The 20,293-nt window shown below is 33.3% G+C and overlaps 1 protein-coding gene across 6 annotated transcripts in view; it reads left to right on the top strand.

The window, feature by feature from the left end:
- LOC113512633 (CUGBP Elav-like family member 2) overlaps positions 1-20,293 on the top strand; it is a 549,805-nt gene that overhangs the window by 129,473 nt on the left and 400,039 nt on the right. For 2 of the 6 annotated variants that reach the window (XM_052900078.1, XM_052900072.1), the window contains exon 1: positions 13,766-13,976. The exons of the other annotated variants lie outside the window; for them this stretch is intronic. The gene's annotated coding sequence lies outside the window, so the exon portion shown is untranslated. Of the gene's footprint in view, positions 1-13,765; positions 13,977-20,293 lie in introns of those variants that run through there. 6 annotated transcript variants of the gene reach the window in all.

Here is a 20,293-nt window from a genome sequence, read left to right as displayed (position 1 = left end):
CCACAACCTGAGTGTTTGTTACTTTTAATAAGTAAAAAAAAAGTGTATTAAGCCATAAACGGCTTTACCAATTTATACATTCAAAAATATTATGATTACAATGAAATATAATTAAATTTACAAATTTACCTATCCCAAGCGCTTCATTTAGCGTTTCTTTTATGAACAGTCAAAGAGTGGAGTTCTCCTCCGGCGTATGACTTTCCAGATTCGTTTAATGTAGAATCTTTCAAATCTAAATTGAATAGACACTTACCATCAGGTGAGCCGCATGCTCGTTTGCCCCCTGTGTTGTAAAAAAAAAAAAAAAAAAAGACATTTAAGTTTGTGTAAAACAGGTAAGCAACCGCAGTTAGGCTTTCGTGACGTTTTGAGAGGAATGCTGCTACCCTTCTCTTGACCGTAATAGTCATCGCCTCTTACGAAACCCACGGGAAGCAAAGGGGTGGCCCATTTTACACCGGCACCAAACGGCAAAATATTACCAAAATATTATTGAGAGTTATATAGCATTTATCCCAAGATATAAAAGCTAGAACAAAGGTGACCGTGGGCGGAAAGAATATTATACGCCCAAATTGTCAACACGTCAAAAATAACAGCAGAACGGTACAAAAAAATGCTTCAAAATTACCCTCGAGCGTCAACCCTTTGTCCCGAGCCCTTTCGTTTCCGGTGACTCGACAAAAATGTACACTATCCATACCATGGTGCAAAAAAAACGAGCTTCACAATATGTATACAGAGTAGGTATATAATATTTCTATACTTATACCTGTCTATTGGCATCATTCATGGATTTATTCTCGTATAGACATTTTTAAAAGTATATCAATCTCTCATGTGGGCCTGGCATAGAATAGGCCACCCCTTCTATTCCCGTGGGTGTCATGAGAGACGATTAAGGGAGCGCGAGGAATGGACAGCAACGTCCCTCCTAAAATATCACCAAAACTTAGGCTTTGGAGATATTTTAAAAGGGACGTTGCTAGCCGCAGTTAGCTCCGGTCACGCCACCTGCCAAGCGTGACAACTATGGGCTTCTGGGAAAGGCTTATGTTCAGCAGTGGACAGTTAAAGGCTGATATGATCAATTCAAAGTTACCCACTGAGTACAAGTATCGTTCTACCAAAAACAATTTTAATAAAACTATATTTACCTCATACATTTGCAACATCATCATCGTCATTGCTTTGCCTTTTCCTTGTTTTGAGTCTCAAATTAACTAGAACACTAACCATATTAACCAATATAATAATATGTTTATTGTATGGTATGACCAAAAATACCTATATTTTCATATTTTTTTATAGTTCTGCAATGGTAAATAAATGTGCGGCCTGATTGAAGCTAAACGGTTGTCATACCCTTTGTACTCCTCTAACACTAGGATTGTAACGCGCGCTTTCTCCGCCCTTAAAAAACAATATTAAGCCATTTTAGATATTACAACCTATGATTTTTTTTTATACTTCTTAAAATAGCAAATAAGCTGACGGCCCACCTGATGGAAAGTGGTAACCGTCGCCTATAGACATGAGCAGTATCATGGACATAACAGAGAATACTGTTTCGCCCATGATACCCCCATGCGTTGCCATTCCTGAGGACTCATGTGTTTTTTTTTAATGGGTGATAATGGAACGGTAACCCCACCAGCGCTATCAGTATACACCGGCGGGGTACCAGTGAAGGATGATAAGTGAGTATGGAGTAAGTCAGTTAGCCCATCGTGACGAATTCAACAAGAATTGTTCACGATGGTTTCCAGGGGGAACCACGTAGAGGTCGACCTAATACAGCATTTTGCTAGCAATGGAGCTGTCAAACTCTATTGCTAACAATCCCTTTCTCCCCGAACTCATGTGTTATTCCACTGTACCCTTTAAATTTACGCCATATCCCACCCTTCAAACCGAAACACAGCCATGCAAACATAACTGCTTTACGGTTGAAACACGAATGCGATTTTTAGGGAAAGAGTTATTCAGTTTCATTCACTTGTTATACATCTTTAGTTAGTTATTCACGGTGTAATTAAAAACTTATATACTATATTAATCATAATAACAAACATACAAGGTAACACCATACAAGACGTAACACCATAACCCAAGTGTTGTTCATGTCTATAGGCAACAACTATCATTTTCCATCAGGTGAGCCGTCAGCTTATTTTCCATTTTACGTCTCATAAAAAAAGAACATGTTTACGCATACAATATGCTTGTGCTTTTCTCTTTCATGAGGCGTAGGTCGTTTTTCCATCCAGAAATCGAATATCATTGACAACGAGGCGTCCGTACGTAATCGATCGCCGCTCATCAATCACTCTTGTCGGCGCGCACTGTTCCCAACGTTATGGACACTGCGCGTTTTATTCGACGAATATTGTCGAGCGGTACAAACTTAGCAAGCAGTAGTCAAAATACGGTATATGTAATAATGTTAGCTACTAAAAACTGACTAACATGTGCTAAGACAAAATTTGCATGCCTTTAAATAAGGCGAAATGTGTAGCTCAGTTACCATTTGAGACCAATTGTACCACATTTCGAGCAAATAAATTATTATTATTATTATTATTATTATTATACGGGTATATACTCCACGCTGCATTATCATGCACATTCCATCTGTTTTTAATTAAAATGCTGCCTGCATTTTAAAATGTAACTATATGATAAATTACAGGATACAAAAGCATAACCTCCTAACATAGTCCTCAGAAATGACAACGCATGAGGGGCACTGTGCAGCATTATAGTGTATTTTGTGGTGTCCATGGTATTGCCGTGTGGTTCTGGCTTAAAATGACCACTCTTCCTTTTGTGTGGATATCGTAAGAGGCGACTATGGGAGCTTAATAATTGGGGGATGGGCCTGCGGTTGCCAACCTCCTAACATGTGTGGCAACTACTGACAATACTGCCCTTATATGTTCAACAGTGGAGTTAACGACTGATATGGTATGGTATTATTTGTATATATAGGTGATGGTTACCACTTTTTACCAGGTGATCCGACATTGTGTTTTTCATTTTGATTATCATAAGGTAAAAAATATTATACTAATAAAATATAAAAGGTAATTTTTTAATCATAATAATGTAGCGTCAAATATTTAAATAAAGTAATAAAAAAAATAGTAGTTACATCAATACGTATTGTTTTTATTATTTTTTTTTAGAGCTTTATTCAGTTTTTAATGATGTCTAAAAAAAGCAAAACGGCAATTCGACAAATTTCGACAATTGTTTCGACTTCATCCGAAAATCTTCGGGAGCTTTTGTTCACAGTCGAATTACTGCTTATATTGTTTCAACTACATGTGACGCATTAGTGATCCAATAGAAGCCGTTGAGTAATTAAATGTGCATTCGTGTCGCACGGCCAGAATCCGGGGACATTAGTCACAGGTCAGGGACTGGCTGAAGCCATTACGAAATAGAAATGTCAATTTCGGAGACATGATTTTTAAGTGGAAAACCAAATATTATGGATGAGGGATATTTTCGAAAATTGCGTAATAGACAAAATTGTAACAGAATGATTGTGAATTTTTTTAAGGATGAAAACTGAATTGATTGAATTATATATATATATATATATATATATATATATATATATATATATATATATATATATATATATATATATATATATATATATATATATATATATATATATATATATATATATAATATAAAATTCATTAATACAAATATCGGAGTCAGATAAAGTTATTTTAAATCAAGAACCAATATACTTTCCAAACTGGAACATATATACATATATCCTGGTATACATATGCGTCTGGCATGTATATATATATAAAATATGATAGCGCAGGTGAGATTACTATTCCATTATCATCTTATAAAAATATCTCATAAAAAAACTACTTGTGTTAATGTGCCGCCCTCTGGTGTCTAGAGTTAGTTATAATATTAGCTCAACATCGTGATATATTGGAAATAAAATTAAGTCACTTCCAAGCTCGTTGCTTTCAATCAAAGGCTTGTGGTTGTGGTAGCTCAAACTGCAGAGCTGCGGTTTAGCAGCTAAAATTAACCTGTCGCTATCTCAGAAATGTTAATTTTATCAGAAAAAATGAAAGGAATATTATTTTTTATTAGATAAATAAAAACTGGCTATAATTAATTTTTAAACGTATACAGGAAGTTCCTAAGACTTTTTTTTCTGTTATTTAGGAATATTATGACGACCTTGGTGTAGCGATTCGACACATTGCTTTACCTTCTGATAGTCTCCGATACGATTTGTTAGTATTGATTTAAGTGTTTTCTATATGTAATATATATATTTAAAAAAAAGATTTTTTTTTAATTTCCTATCTGAAGTTATTATCAATAGTTTATATCATATCTGAAATGAAAACTCACGTTATTACTTCTAATATTAGACATGGAAAGATCACAATAAAAACGGCCCACCATTTTGATAATACAATTTTTCGAGTCTATTCTTTAGTCTTATTCAATCAACCCTTAAACGCCGGGAATATAATGAGCAACGCATTCGATATCGAGTGGGTAGAACGTACCCGCGCGGCGGGTGGCACACATCAAAGCGTCCCGTTGCCAGGCAACGCTTGCAACCGCCATTGCGTGTCAACTGTAACATGGCCAGATTAATTAAGCCTGCAGCTCGACACCTGGTTGCAAATACTATTACCCCTCTGGTGTTCAAGAGGCATTGGATTGCGAGGGAGGGGGGATGTCTTTTCGAATTTGTCACTTCACATACAATACTATTTTACAGAAGCTTGTATTACGTTTCGTATAATTTTAACATTGTCTTCAAGATTAGATACATGATTATTAATATTGATTATTTACAAAACAAAATTATATAATTAGTCGTAATTTTGATTTGTTCAAAACTAACATTCACTAGACTTACTATTGATTCTTTTTTTATCATATAAATTATGTAATTTTTTTATTACCAAAACTAAACTCTAAAACAAATTTTATGATAATCAATTTTATTAGAGTTTATAAACAAATTCGATTCAAAATAAAAAAAAAAATCACCAAAATCACTTACTTAAAATACAAAATACTTGAAGAATAAAAAAATTGTCTAGTCTTATGCTTTTTTCTTGTACACAAAAAAGTATATTAATTTAAACCATAAAATTCTCCTTATGTATTATTCTAATCAAAAATATACATTTTATTTGTGAAACAATATTTTAAATTATTTTTCATACAGTATAAAGTTTGTCAGTTTTGGATTACAAAGGAAAACACAGCAGTAAGAGGGTTAACAAATAACACCGCTTGCGACGACCATACGATCGGTCGCGCGATGTATTATTCATCGACGCGTCACATCGTTACCACGACAACTGAGATCTGTGCCACCTGTCATTGTATGTAATGTGCGGCATAATTATTACATGACGTGTCATTATTAATGCCATTTGACTAATACTATTTAACATAAATATTGTCAATTTTAGATGCAAATTAATTTAAAATTAATAAATTATGATTTAAATTAATTATATTAAATTAATCTTTTTTTTTTATTAAAAAATATAATAAAAAAAAGTATAGTTTCATGACGGAATGATTCGTGAACACATAAAGTTTAAAATACTTTTGAATTTAGAATAAGGAATCGTGTGTTGAAAACTGTAACTCTTAGATTATACTGTGATTATAGAAAAGAGAGTCTATATAGACAGGTCATATATGACAAAAATAGTATCTCGAGTCGTAACAAAACTAATACGAGACCAAAACTTGAGTAAACTGTATCTATTAATTATAAAAAGAATTTCCAAAATCGTTTTGGAAATTAGGATATCGCGTGATATTCCTTCAAAACCTGCTTAATCAGGTTACTACTGTTATTAATAAACCTGCTATATCCAGCGACTTTACCCGTATATATTGTGATTAAAAATATCATTTATTTTAATCTCGTATATAATTTTCTGAGTTCAACCACATGGCTCGATCGTTGCCAGCATGCTAACACTATTTTTAATACTGTATCATTCTTTGATATCAAAAACTTTGATTATACTAATAGTAGGTTATATTTTTCTTTTATGAGATGAGACTAATGTCCAGCAGAAGGCGTTAATAGTTTGTTAGTGTAAGATAAAGCCTAACCTAAGATAATTCGTTTCTATGACCTAGAAACTATTAAATATTAGTAAAAATATACTTATAATATTAATAGGAAAGTTTGTAAAGATATTTGTGTATTGGATTTGTGTTTGAATGAAATTTATTTGGTAGATTATATCCTAACTTAACTCACAGAATACTTTCTATACTGATGCATACAGGCAAAGTCACCGGAAACAATCTAATATCAAATATATATCACCTGCAAATCATACGATCAGCTGCCACGATTGCATTACTTTGTGCATACATTATTCATTGACGGGTCGCATCGTTGCTACAACAGGCGAGACCAGCGAACACAAAGAGCGCCATCACACGCTCGTCGATGTAAGACGAACGTGCGAAATTCTCGTTAGCATCGAATTTCATAGCGTGTAACATGCAGCAAGCCTATTGTGCTTCACTGTCAATAACGTCTTTTCCGTGAGCATGTGACGGGTTAAAAAAAAAATAAAAAATAAATAAATTATAAATAATTCTTTAACTCTTATTAGCTTCAAAACCTCTGTTAAATCCTATTAGCTCTTACTTTAGTACTATTTTCCTGTGTTCTCTCTTCGTTTTCCTTCGTCATTTTTTTTTCTGTTGTTTGTGTGCTGTTAAGTATGTGTATGTTATATATATATTTAATTGTGTATATATTGTATATGTATGTGTATGTATGTTTGTATATATATTTGATATGATATTTATATAATAGTGCGCCACTTACCCATTGTCTTTTTCTCAATGTCCTCTGCCCAAAGGTTGTCCTAAAGAGATTGCTTAGCGTTAAGGCCGCCTTTTGTATCACTTCTCATTAATATTTACTATATTTGTTATTTCTCTTTTTACTTGGTGCAATAAAGTGTAAAATAAATAAATAATAAATATAAATAAACTAAAAATAATTGTATTTACTATTATTATACCTGATTGAAAAGCGGTTTATACGTTAAAATATCTTCTAAACTTCTTACTATTATCATAAATGTAAAAGTGACTTTGTTAGTTCATTAAGTAACAAACTCACTTTTATTAATGCGTAAATGTAATAATTTTTACGCATTGACAACTCCACCAAACGTCATGAAATTTGGTATAGAGAAGGACATAAGACTACTTTTATCCCAGTCAATCAATATGTCCCATGCACGCGAATGATGTCCCGAGTAAATATGTGCGTGCGTGCGTGCGTGCGTGCGTGCGTGCGTACGTGCGTGCGTGCGCGTGTGTGTGCTCATGTGCGTGTGCGTGTGCGTGTGTGTGTGTTTATGTGAATATTAAGAAAATACCTATGTTCTTTTCTAACCCAAATAGTATGTGTATAGTATATTTGGTAACAATTGGTTGGATAGTTAAAGCGTTAAAATATAACAAACAAATAAATAAACAAATCACATTCACATATTTTTATAATATTACTTAAGAATTAATATTATGTCCTTTTGATATTTCATCACGTTAAAAATTTTGTCAGGTCACGTCAAAAGCTATTTTTCCGTAAAGATGTGCGTGTATATAATAATTTATATACCTACATAAGTGTACCCATATTTGTTCCATGTTCCCAGAATTCCTAAAAGTCAATACACATAATAGTCAGTTATTTTTGAAGCTACGTTAGGCATTTCGGTGTCACATAAAGAGAGTTTCAAACCAAAGAAAATATGTACAGTGTTCTTTGTCGGCAGGCGGCGCCTAAGAAAAATACTTATTTAATACACATTTTAATGAATGTAAATATAAAATATACAACATTTGCCACGCTTGTGGATCGGGGAAGGGAAGTACCTCATTTAAATATTGAAGATAGGAAATTTTACATAATAGATACTTCTTTTTTATTGAGTAAGTAAATAATGTATACTTAATTTAAAATATGTCAAAAATATACTCTTCTGAGTTGAGCTTCGAATTGAATAAAATGTAAATATAATTTTTCATCATTCATGAATGAATTTCTTAAACGTTAAAAGAATCCTAAAAAAAAATGGAAAAAATGAACAAATATTACTAATTTTTCTTTTTTAAAGAAATAATACATTATTTCAATTGAGAATAATTAATATTTATTAGTTTTATTGATTTTTTTATACAACTTAGAATGACAAACAAGCTGACGGCCCACCTGATGGAAAGTGATAACCATTGCCTATAGACATGAGCAATACCATGGACATAACAGAGTATACCGTTTCACCCATGATACCCCCCATGCGTTACCATTCCTGAGGACTCAGGTGTTATTCCTCTGTACCCAGTAAATTCACACCATATCTCACCCTTCAAACCGAAATACAGCCATGCAAATACAACTGCTTCACGGTTGAAACACGAATAGGACAGAGGTACCCAAGCAATCGACTTTTATACAAAGTCTCCCTTTGGTTAACCTCATTCTAATAATTTCCTCGTATATTATCATTTTTATTAAATTTAAATTCTACATTTAATTAGTCGCAGAAACTATAATTCAAATTAAAATCTTTAATCCATACAATAGACATTACGAAAAAAAAAACGGCTTCATTCGTTAAATTTAAAAAATGATAATAGATTTAAAATATTTAAATTTAGAACGCGGAATTCTTTGTAATCGTAACAAAGTAAGAGATGAAAATTAAATTCAAAATACTTGAATTTAGAACGCGGAATTGTGTACATCCACAAAGAAAAATATCAACTTCAGTCATCATAAAATTGTTATGGGATCAATATGGTTCTAAGCTCCGCCGATCGTAAAAGGAATAATCAAAATTGGCAACGTAATGCTTTCTCCTTTTGGAAGTCGCTTGTAAATTATGTCTTCATTAGTGAGATTTCTTATCTTCAATATTCCAAGAACATCCCTTAAACGGCATGAAAGGAAAAAAATATCCACCCCACCTCATTATAAATTACTGCAGACGCGGCAGAGATCACGTCACGATGTGAAGTTCCCTTTATAATTGCACACACACAAACGCACATACACACAGACGCGCTCGATTAAAACAAGCGACACGAGCAATTGTCGCGGCGTCAAACGTTTGTTGAGTGACAGACCGTTTTGCTGCGTCGACAGCTTTTAATTTTCATATTCAAATATGAGTCTTATTACAATTCATGTAGAGTTTAAAGAGATAAAATGTGCATAAATTTCGATACAGTCAGCACCAAAACTCCGTAAAACGTATATATTTCTAAAAGCCCTATTACACGTGTATAAATAGATAGATTATTTAATTTCAAGTAATGTTTAAGTGACGCTACGTGCGACGTTGGATGTCAATGATGATTAACTGAATGATTTTTATGGTTTTTTTTTTTTTGTGATTTTATTTTAACAATTAATATTTTTTTTCAAACAACTTAGAATGGCAAACAAGCTGACGCCATGACAGCCCATCTGATGGAAAGTAGTAACCATCGCCTATAGACATGAACAGTACCATGGACATAACAGAGTATACTGTTTCACCCATGATACCCATGCGTTGCCATTCCTGAGGACTCAGGTGTTATTCCTCTGTACCCAGTAAATTTACGCCATATCCCACTCTTCAAACCGAAACACAGCCATGCAAACACATGTCGCTAATTCTGTTTCTTTACCAATTTTGTAATAATCTTATAGACCGCTTTTCTTTGTAAACCTGAAAAACTTTTATTGCTAAGTAAATTGTATATTATTTCCACAATTATTTTTGCAATATTTAGATTTTCCTGTATTCCATAATCCATACTAACTTTGTAACAATTGAAGCTATCATTTGTAGAACAAAAAAATGTTTTGAAGAAAATTCTACTTGTAAACATTTGATTCCGCATTCTAAATTCAAATGTTTTTAATGTATCTATAAAATAACTTGTTGTTCATCGGTGTGTGTATGTTCACGGCCAGTTATTTTTTGCAGAATAAAATATAGCTGTGTGTTTACGATACTCATCTAATTCTAACGCTAATGACGTATATGTGAGGTGTGGTGTTTAGATTTAGTTTTAAGAAACTAAATATGTTTATTTACTTTTGGTGCTGACTGTACAACAGTAGAATTGTAATTAAAGTGTATTTATTTTCTTTCCTTTAATAAGTATCGGTGTTGCGTTTGATCCTTTAGAATTATAATGTAATTAGTATTTAATTATTTTGCATGTAATATATTCATTACATTACACAAACGTAGAACAGATGAGACATTTGAGTCGGATAATTATATTTCTAAGGACCGTTTCATCTGTTGACATAAAATGTTGAAATAAATTCCTTATGTACCATATACAACAATTGATAAAAATGGGGACGCTAGTCCCCGGTCGTGCGGTCCTGTTGGAAACTGGTTAATTTCTAGTGAATTCTGAAGTTTGAGTCAACTGACCTCTTTCCATCCTCATTGTTTCGTCTGCAATTTACATTCAAAAAAAAACTAAAATAATTTAAAACTTTTAATTCATAGTTACCATTTATTAATTTTCTAAAATTGTGTCGTTTAGGTATATCCTTTTATATAGAAAAGAATCCTCCAAGTCGGTATATTACTTATGGTGTTATGAGGTAACAAGCAAAAAAAAAATGCCGTATGGCTCCAACATAGAATGGGCCATCCCTTCTTTTCCCGTCGATGTCGTAAGAGGCGACTAAGTGAACTTAAAGGTCGAAGGATGAGCAGCAGCGTCCCTCTTAAAACATTGTCAAAGTCTAACTGCAGTTTCTAATCTACCTGCCAAGCTTGGTAATTATTGGAAAAACACCCTTTTATGGGGGAAGCTTATACGACAACTATATCCAAAAATGTATAACATTGTTTCTGCCTACCCTAATGGGAGACAGGCGTGACAGACATGTATGTATGTATGTATTGAAAAGCTCGTACATAATCGACTAACACCATGCACGTTTGTTATTCAAGTAATTGTTTAGTGTATAATAAATAGGCTTTGTTCATTAAGTGTTTTTTAATAACAGTTTTAAATTTATTAAAAGGTAGATCCACACTATCCCTCGATATCTTATTACATATAATGTTTAATACCCATTCCCATAAAAGACCTTATTTGTTATATAATCTAAGTTTCCATCTAGAAAGTAAAGTATTAACTAAATAATCAAGGCTGTAATAAAGTTTAATTAACATTCTTTATTGGACTAAGACATACAATACATATATACAAAACTAGATCTAGTTACAAGTTACTCAAAAGTTACTATATATCTCTACTATATTGTTTTGTGCATATATACATATATAAATATATATATACTTTGTACAAAACTCGATTGCTTGGGTACCTCTGTTCCATTCGTGTTTCAACCGTGAAGCAGTTGTGTTTGCATGGCTGTGTTTCAGTTTGAAGGGTGGGATATGGCGTGAATTTACTGGGTACAGAGGAATAACACTTGAGTCCTCAGAAATGGAAACGCATGGGGGTATCATGGGCGAAACAGTATACTCTGTTATGTCCATGTGACTGCTCATGTCTGTCTATAGGCGACGGTTACCACTTTCCATCAGGTGGGCCGTCAGCTTCAAGCTTCGTCAAGTTGTATAAAAAAATTTTAAATATAAATTTATCATGGGGAGTGCTCTGAAGAATTGTTCGGATTAATACCTGCTGCAGATTTTCACCATTGTACAACCCGCCATAAACTAAAATTTCATCCCAACCATCTGGACGAGTGGCGGTCCTCCACCGTGCGTTTTTCAATGCACTTTCTCCCACGCACAACTACTCTTGGGAATCAACTTCCAGCAGCAGTATTTCCGAACCGATACGACAACATAACCTTCAAGAAAAGAGCATATTCCTTTTTAAAAGGCCGGCAGCACACCTGCAATCCGTAGGTGTTGTGGGTGGCCATGGGCGGCGGTAGTCACTTACCATCAGGTGAGCCGCATGCTCGTTTGCCCCCTGTGTTGTAAAAAAAAAAACATTGTTTTGTGTATATATATATTTATTTATTTCTTATGTATAATTATTTCAGTATGTTACTATAATTATGTCCCATATTTTTCTCCACATCTGCCCTTCATACGCTTTCTATTTTTACCTAATGGTTAGCTGGTAGAGAATGCCATACGGCGTTAAGCTCACCACTTGTACAAAATTTTATTGTGCAATAAAGAATAAATAAATAGAAATAACAATTAGAAACAATAATAAACTCTTTACTGCACACAATAGAGATGTATACAAGGATTATTTATACAGAATGTACATATACAAAAGGCGATTCTATCGCTAAAAGCAATCTCTTACAGACAACCTTGTAACAGAAATGTAAACAACGTAAGCAAAACTGAACTTTTCTCTAAAAGTGATCTCTTCCAGTTAACCTAACACAGTGGCATAGGAAGTAGAGAGTGGGCAGTAGTGGTGCAAAACAGAAATCTAAATATTAATAGTAAATTTTCAACACGTACGAAATTAATATAAATAATTATCCGAAAACTGGAAATAACGTTACGGAAGAATCGTTAATCAATTAAGTGATGCGAATTTAATAAAACGACGTTACAAATACGTTATAGTAAACGTGTTTATGTTAACATAACACGCGTCGCTGCTTCGATAATTAATTAAGGTAAAATTTCTGTAAATATCTCGTATTTGTAAAATAATTATATAAATTTTCCGTATACGTAATATAAGCTTGACTCATTTCTACATTTACAAACATATAACAATTATTGTGTTCCGAGGTTTCGTTCACGTTTATCAGTTTATAAAGTGTGTAAGGATGTAATCTACTCATGTACCAGATTTAATTGAAATCGGTTATTTTTAAGTATAACTGAATTACTTATATTTTTAGAAATTTATAATATTATTAGATTATAGATTGGATAGTTTGGAGAACGATGACCGATGGGGAAGATAAGTTCCTTAGTGGCGACCTCGTACGGGTAAACGCAGTGTAGGACGGCCTCTCACTAAATGGAGTGACGACCTCAAATGCATTGGAAATCATTGGATGCAGGTGGCTCAGCGCCGATCCTTGTGACAGTCTATGTGGGATGAAGATTATAGGTTAGATTAAAAGCAATACGATTAGCTTATTTTCTTGCTCGTTCTTCCCAGCAAAATTTGAATTCACTTACAACTGCACCCAGAAGTAAAAGTAACTATTCAAAAATGCATAAGTTTATTTGAAAATAAGTTTACTTGAATTTATTTACTTATTTTAACAGCATAATGGAATAGGAGTGCATCGACTGCTTCTCATTCCCAGGATGCTGTAAGAGCAACTATGAGAACAAAGCCTTACACAGCAATACAAGAGAAGGTAAATTCGAAATAAAACCTCACACCAAGTCGCCTGGCTGACCCTGTAATAGATTACCATTCACCTTTCGAATGTCTATTCCCAAATCGCAACAACAACATTTATGTATTTAATAAACAAACAACTCTAAGGTTTAAATATAAAGAACCCGCGCTCAACATAAAATAAAAAATCAATGTTACCCAAGAAATTATCACATTCGGTTTTAGAATCGAGCCAATTGATAAGCGAGATCACGGTACTCGAGATTTGTTTAACATGGCGGGGGGGATGCGAAACAAAGAAATACTGGGGCGGGCGGGGGCTGTTGGGCGGCAGGCCGGCAGCGGCAGTGTTGCCGGAGCTTTCGGCGAGAGCGTACCTTGCCGCCCGCCCAACTAGGCGTGCGTAACGTACTACGCGTTGTTACAGTGCAGTGTTAGTAATTAGTAATAGCGTATTACTAATCCCAGTTCTAGTGGTAATTGGTAATAAGATGGCACGTTGCGATATTACTGAGTTATAGCTATTTTGTTGTTGTGTAATTCCGCTATGGCCGGCTCACAGATTTTGAATGGTGAGTACGAGTTTCCTTAATTTGCGATTTGGTCGGCTTCCAGTATTGTTTAGGTTAATTGGTGGTTGTTATCTCTTATGTTTTTGTAAGGTGGGACGTAACGCGAGTTGATAACAAAGTGTGTACGGTGCACCCCCGATTTTGGACCTTATTGCCACACATTTAAATTCTAATTCCGTTCCGTTTTAATAGAACTCTTAAGGTACCGAGATTATATACAAACGTTACTTGAAAATATATGACAACAATATATTTTCCGTAATGGTATTTGAATTGATTTAATTAGGCATGTAGTTTAATCTTGTTGCTTTGTTTACCTATATTACTATTGACTATTAACTTTTTTCCCGCTAATTTGTACGTGAGGATTTCAGAAATAGGAATATTAATGAAATAGATTACTTCTAGTCAGTGTATCAAGATAGAACATGTACTAGTTTATAAATTATACCATCAGGAATACAATTGTGAGCTGTATCCATTTTGATGCAGTAGTTTTTGCTTAAACAACAAATCAGATGGTTATTACATTTACAGGTATATTTCTAATAAATAGGTACAAATTTCAACTAAATTCAAACAGAAGTTAGTTCTCAATTCGGTTGTATCCTTTTATGTTTATTACTTCATAACACCGCAAGTTGTAAACTGATTCGGATTTTTTTTTTATCTAAAAGGATGTGTTTACAGATTGGTCTTATAGAAATTATATCAAAATTGGATGAGTAGTTTTTAAATTAAAATAACTGGTTTTGCCACAATTGAAGCAGATTTTTTTTGTGAAGCACAATTTAATTTTATTATACTCGTATTAATAAAATTATCAGTAGATAATTTTTTTTTTTTGATGGGTGAAAATATTATGGTAACCCCACCTGCGCTAACGGGATACGCTAGCGGAGCCCCAGTGAAAGGTGATAGATGAGAATGAAAACAGGCCAGTTAGCCCATCATGATGAATTTATCAGGAATTAACCATGATAGTCTCCAGGGAGAACCGCGAGGAGATCGACCTGGTTGGGTATATTGCTAGCAATGGGAGTCTCAGTTTCCATTACTAACAATCCCTTTCCCCCAGATAATTATATTGATCGACGACAAATATTTACTGTTCATCACTACATAGTATAAAACAAAGTCGCTGCCGCTGTCTGTCCGTCCCTATGTATGCTTAAATCTTTAAAACTACGCAACGGATTTTGAAGTGGTTGTTTTTAATACATAGAGTGATTCAAGAGGACGGTTTATATGTATAATACATGCATAATATAGTAGAGGAACACTGATAATTTTAGAGGTTTCTAATGTAATGTCGTAATGTAATGGGGGGGGGGGGGCATTGCACCCGTGCGAAGCCGGGGCGGGTCGCTAGTATTATATAATAATAGAATTTTTAATGAATTGTTTTATTCAATCACACTTAAACAGCTGGAACCGAACTCAATGGTATTAATATAAAGAAATAGCATGTCTTAAATAAATATATTTACTATAGGCGCATCTAATTTAAAAATTGGATAAATAAATTATAAATAGCTTTAACCTATCAACTGAAATAATCCTCATAAAATTTGACATATATTAACATTTGGGTTGGAGAAGAACAATGGTTGATCGTGCGGAAAAAGTCACAGGTAAAATTTTTTAATTTATAATAATGGATATTTTTTCTTATTAATAATTAAAGGTTAATAAAAAATGCAGTTCGAATTAATAATAATTAATAATTAATTTATATTCTCATAATTAAGATTCTAATTCGTCGTGTGTGTCCAGGTATAGAGCAGGCCGCTCCTTCCTTTCAAATGGGTGTCGTAAGGGGCGACTAAGGGAACTTATAGTCGAAGTATGGACAGCAGCGTCCCTCTTATAACATCTCTAAAAGCCTAACTGCGGTTGCCAATACGCCTGCCAACCGTGACAACTACTGGTGAACTCCCCTTATGGAGAAAGCTTATGTTCAGCAATAATAAAGCAGTTATCGGCTGAAATAATAATAATAAATAGATTCTTATATTGATACATCACGACAATCCTTTAGGGGATAGATATAGCTAATAATTTGACGTTCACAGCCTCTCCTGTATATAAAGTAGATAGATAGTTCTGTCTACCACATAAAACTCTGGTATGAAGATAGATTGATGTAATAAAGAAATAAATGATTCCAAAAAGTTTCTTTTGTTGTGTTTGACAATAAATGTTATAAATCACTATTATGCTCAAGTTACAAAGTTAAGTACTTATTACTTCAACGATGACACGTATTCGAGCACGAAAATGTAATAAGATAATTATACATTTTACGCAATATAAAATGCATTTTTATATGTACGTATATCTATGTATAATGCACAACGGGATTTGTTTCAACTTACTATGTTTGACGTTTCCTATAATTGTTTCCACTACATCCGGAAGTCTTCTCGTTTAGTTGTGCATGTACATATAAAGAAATTTTAAAAAAATAGATATATAAGTTTTAAAAATAACTTTTTATATAGTTAATGGAAAAATAATACTTTTAACCGACTTTTAAAAAGGAGGTTCCTGATTTAGTTGTATATTTTTAGAAAACTGTTAATTAGTTTAGATCTTAAATCAAAGTACTTTTTTTTTCAAAAGACTTTTTACAGTCTTCATACATACATATCTGTCACGCCTGTCTCCCATTGGGGTAGGCAGAAACAAGGGAACACCAAATGCTTTAATTCATACAAACCTCTTTCGCTTCTTCCACATTCATCAATCTTTTCATACACGCTCGCCGGTTACGGGAACTTTTACAGTCTTCATGAAACCCAATTATATTATAAAACAATAAAATTTTGTATGCCGCATGAATCGGAATAAATAGTTATAACAGTCGTGTTAATTCTCCACCGATGAACATACGCTTCCCCCATAAGGAAAGTTTTACCAGCAGTTGCCACGCATGACTTTGGTGGTGTTTTAAAAGGGACACTGCTGCCTATCCCTTGGCCATTATGTTCCCTTAGTCGCCTCTTACACCACCTACGGAAAAGGAAGGGGTGGTTTCTGCCATGTCCATAAATAACTGTGTACTTTATTGATTGTTATCTGTTGTGTTTTCCAAATAAATAAACAAAATAAAATAAATATTTTTTTATCTTCTTTCATATTTTTAATATGTTTGTTAATATTTATCCGATTGAAATATATTTTTTTTTTATTGACATACAAAATAAAGATATCTTCTGTTTAGTATCCGAACGTTATTACTATTTTATTTGCTTGTAAACATAATAATATTTATATAAACATGAGCCAAGTAATCTGGTAATACTCAGAGATACAAATTAGAATAGATATTATCTATGTCTGTCTATATTTATTTATATCTATATATGTTTGTATCTATCTATATCTGTCTATGTGCATTTTTATGTGTCAATATAGAACTTTATGCTAGATCCCTTGTAAGCGGTAGACTGAGAGATCCGAACGTCCTTACATACTCTCATATATCGCTTCATGAAACTCTTGACTTCTCACTCTAATAGCACACTATCTATTTATTTATTGTACATGCTAATGAAACATATAGGAACATGGTATTGGAAAGTAAGGTACTAAAGTAGTTGAGTTTACCCTCATACCCTAGAGCCTGGATGGTCGCGTACACCACGGTCACTCCAATAATCAGGTTATGAAATGAGCTCTCTATCGAGGTTTTTCTAAAATACTACAACATGGGGTTCTTCAAAAAAAAAGGTAAAAAGGTTTTTCAGAGTTGACAATGCGCGCGTAATACCTCTGGTATTGCAGGCGTTCATAAGCTACGGTAACCGCTTACCGTCAGGTGGGCTGTATACCGGTTTGCTCAGTGGTATAAAAAAATGTATATAGGCGAGCTTAACTCTGCAAGAGTTCTTTTTAAAAGGCCAGCAGAACAACTGTTTTTCCTCCGATGTTGCAAGTGCTCATGGGCGGCGGTAGTCACTTACTATCAAGTGAGCCGCATGCTCTTTTGCCTTCTGTGTTACAAAAAAAGTTTCTTTTATGCAACTTAGAATGGCAAACAAGCTGACGGTCTACCTGATGATAAGCGGTTACCGTAGCCTATGAACGCCTGTCATACCAGGCGTACTACGCGTTCTCATCCAGCTAGCCCAAAATGGTAAGGAGCATCGATGTCAATATCTGATCATTATAGTTTACTGATATTGATGCAAAACATATACAATGCGAGAGTGGAAGGATTTCAGCTTTCCCCTTTCGGATCGTATACCTATTTGTTTCATTAACCTTATACCTGACATTCTATTCACATGCTTGAACCGTAACATATGCCCTTTTACACCAACGCTTTCTTCTTAACTAACTCAATCCTACACTACTTTGTTATATAATAATTGAAATTCTCTAATCAGTTATTAATAATATATAAATAAATACATAGATTTTATTTCACAAAACAAAAACTGACTTTAATCGTGACAAAATTGATTATTTTGTTTTAAAAATGAACCTATTCAACTAATTTTGATAAAAAATTGTATAAGACCAATCTGAAAGGTACGATTTCAATTTTCAAAATAATTTTATAAATGACAAAGTTCTGAAGTAACAAACATAAAAAAATACAACTGAATTGAGAACTTCAGCCTTTTTTTAAATGAAACGAGATGTAAGACGACTAAGGAAACTTAATGATTTTTTTTTATACAACTTAGAATGGCAAACAAGCTGACGGCCCACCTGATATAAAGTGGTAACCGTCGCCTATAGACATGAGCAGTACCATGGACATAACAGAGGACCATGGACATAACAAATGATCGAGGAACAGGCAACACCGTCCCTCTTAAAACATCACCAAAGCCTAACTTAGGTTGCCAATCTGTTTGCTAAGCATAGCAAATATTGATAAACCTCGCTTCTAGTGAAGGCCTATGTTCAGCAGTGGACAGTTAACGGCTGGAATGGTATTGTACATATGAGAAGCTAATAAAACTGGTAAGCCTCGTATTTATGCATTTTTGCCGTCCTTTTCATCTACCAGCATGCAATTAACAATATGATATATTTTTTACTTTTTTAAATTACTCAATACAATTTACTCTCTCTGTTTAGCGTAACGATTGACTGGTAGAAAATGGCACCAGGCATTAAGTCCGCCCTGTAGACATATTTTAATGGGTGCAAAAGTATAAATGAATTAATTTTAATGGATATTTTAACATTTAATTTCAAGCGTTGTTTTTTTTTTATCACTTTTAATGCGTTCGTTTTATTATTTACGTTTTTTGTATAATAATTAAAATAGCATACAATTGCTTATCATCTGGTAATTGTTAATTTATATACCATTGAGGATATAACTAAATACAAATAGTGAACAAATACTGAGTTTATCTTTACTCAGTTAACAACAATTTAATAGCCATTTGTACCTGTGAATGACTTTATTCTACGACACTCCATGCACTTTACAATGTCTCCGTAGTTATCTTACAACAAGAGTATTATTTAAACACATTGAAATACTATTGTCGTAGTTTCCGAAATTTATTGATAACTAGCTGATGTCCGCGACTTTGTCCGCGTGGTATTTGTTGTTCCTGTTTAGTATGTATCGATGTATGTACCTATTTATAATGTCTGGGAATACTGGACCAAAATTAACAAATGACGTGTCGTTCTCACTCTTTGCCTTAGGTCAAAATGACTTTACTTAAGTAGGTTGTGTACTAAGCTGTGAAAGTTATAATAGTTTTTTAACTATACCACGGAAACTCTTTAATTTTCCGTAATTAAAAGTATCTAAAATGTTGACCGGGGATGTAAGGTACCACTATTTTTTCATTTAAATCGGTCCAACAGTTCTGGAGATCAGCTCGTACAAATAGACAGAGAAACAAAAAAATTTAAACAATCCGAATATTCACTTCTAACATCCACGTGACTCAGTTTGAAGCTTTTTTTACAGACATTCGACCTCTACAGTTTTATTATATGTTTGTGTATGTATATATTTGTAATGTTTAAAATCAATATTCTATGCATATATATGTATATATATATATATATATATATATATATATATATATATATATATATATATATATATATATATATATATATATATATATATATATATATATATATATATTTACTATGTGTAGATAAATGCATACGGTCCACCTAATAGTAGCGGATGACTGCAGTGCCATATATTATCACGTCATGCGTGTTGTGAACCATAATTATGTAAATCTAACAGTGCGTATATACTCATTAGTGCATTTCATTATTTTTCGGAACGTATATACATATAAAAACATATTAGAACA

The sequence above is a fragment of the Galleria mellonella genome, unplaced genomic scaffold, assembly GCF_026898425.1.
Source record: "Galleria mellonella isolate WM207_F2 unplaced genomic scaffold, CSIRO_AGI_GalMel_v1 utg64, whole genome shotgun sequence".
Lineage (NCBI taxonomy): Eukaryota > Metazoa > Arthropoda > Insecta > Lepidoptera > Pyralidae > Galleria > Galleria mellonella.
The sequence above is the reverse complement of the archived record's forward strand: the minus strand, read 5'-3'. Positions and strand labels throughout refer to the sequence as shown.